The sequence below is a fragment of the Perognathus longimembris genome, chromosome 19 (assembly GCF_023159225.1).
Source record: "Perognathus longimembris pacificus isolate PPM17 chromosome 19, ASM2315922v1, whole genome shotgun sequence".
Taxonomy (NCBI): Eukaryota; Metazoa; Chordata; class Mammalia; order Rodentia; family Heteromyidae; genus Perognathus; species Perognathus longimembris.
In genome coordinates this window covers 15,517,654-15,519,414 of record NC_063179.1, presented here as the reverse complement: position 1 = coordinate 15,519,414, position 1,761 = coordinate 15,517,654, and the positions used below count along the sequence as shown (strand labels likewise).

General features: G+C 37.6%; 1 non-coding gene across 1 annotated transcript; it reads left to right on the top strand.

Moving 5' to 3' along the window:
- The first annotated feature begins 868 nt into the window (after window positions 1-868).
- LOC125367871 lies at window positions 869-975 on the top strand. The gene has a single exon (XR_007214175.1). It is a non-coding gene; the product is annotated as a U6 spliceosomal RNA (small nuclear RNA).
- The last annotated feature ends 786 nt before the right edge of the window (window positions 976-1,761 follow it).

The following is a 1,761-nucleotide window of genomic DNA, read 5'->3' as shown; positions in this document are numbered from 1 at the left end:
CTACTGGACATTAATTATTATTAGGACCTTGAACTTAACACCATATGAGACATTGTGGTCCATTCCTGTAGTCTTAGCTACTCAGAAGATTGAAATCAGAGGATAGCATTTCAAAGTGAGCAGCCCTAACAGGGGTAGGAAAATCCATGAGAATCTTACCTCCAATTAATAACTGAAAAAGCCAGATGTGGAGCAGTGGACTAGGTAGTACAGTACTAGTCTTGAGAACAAAAGAACCCAAGCTGAGAGACAAGTCCCAGGCCATGAGTTCTAAGGACTGGCACAGGATAAGAACAATTAAAAACAAAAATACCAAAACAAACATTTCAGAATAACACTTCCCGGTAATAATAGCTATTATTGAAAAGCAAATGTAATGTGGAAATAATGAATTCTTAAACATTTCTGATGAAAATGGAAATGTTGAATATTATAGAATGTATTGTAAACAGTAGAGTGATTCCTAATGGGTCTATCTATCTATCTATCTATCTATCTATCTATCTATCTGTCTGTCTGTCTATTGATAGAAAAAGAGAAAGGAAAAGAGAGAGGGAGAGGAAGATAATGGGTTAGAGAAAGTTTCTCTATAATGGGACAATCCAGTTCCTGGTTATATATTTAAATACAATGAAATCAAGACATTGAACAGATGTTTGCTCATTTTAGTCCTATTCATGAAAGTAAACATAAAATATTTCACTCTAAGTAGATGTTACATATTTGAGGATGTAGTTATACTAAATCTAGTTTAAACATTACACTATGTAAAGTTTTTCTGAAAGATTAAGGGAGGGACATCACAATGGAGTGACAAAGTGTAAAAGGTGATCCAATGCAACAGCAATACTTACAATACAATATTCTAATGATCGCTTTGGCAGCATGTATTCTAAAATTGGACCGATACAGAGAAGATTAGCATGGCCCCTGAACAAGGATGACACACAAATTTGTGAAGCATTCCATATTTTTCTGGATACTGTATATACTTGTATTAGAACTAGGGAAGGGAAAGGGAATATCAAAATCAAGAGGCAAAAGACAAATAGAGGAACGACTCCAAAAGCAATACTCACACAAAACCAGTTAGTGTAATCCAACTGAACGTATCATGGGGAGGAGAGGGAAGCAGGGAGGGGGAGAGGGAAATGAGGGAGGAGGTAACAAGTTGAACAAGAAACGTACCCACTGCCTTACTATGAAACAGTAACCCCTCTGTACATCTTTTTTTGTTTGTTTTTTGTTTTTTGCCAGTCCTGGAGCTTGAACTCAGGGCATGGGCACTGTCCTTGGCTTCTTTTTGCTCTAGGCTGGCACTGTCCCACTTGAGCCACAGCACCACTTTTGGCTTTTTCTATATGTGGTGCGGGGAATCGAACCCAGGGCTTCATTTATATGAGGCGAGCCGCTTTACCAGGAGGCCATATTCCCAGCTCCTCTGTACATCATTTTGACAATAAATAATTATTCAGAAAAAATAAAAATAAATAAATAAAATACACTCATAACTCAAAAAGTTAAGCCCTCCCCCCGAAAAAAAAAAAGTCTTCAAAGAAGCACCTGCCCCCTTAATAAATGGGCTTAAGCTATAAAGAGAGACTTCTCTGAAGAGGAAATGTGAATGGCCAATAGACACATGAGGAAGTGCTCAACATCCCTGGCCATAAAAGAAATGCAAATCTAAACAACATTGAGATTCCACCTCATCAGCGTTAGAATTGCCATTATCAAGAAAACTAGGGCTGGGGATATAGCCTA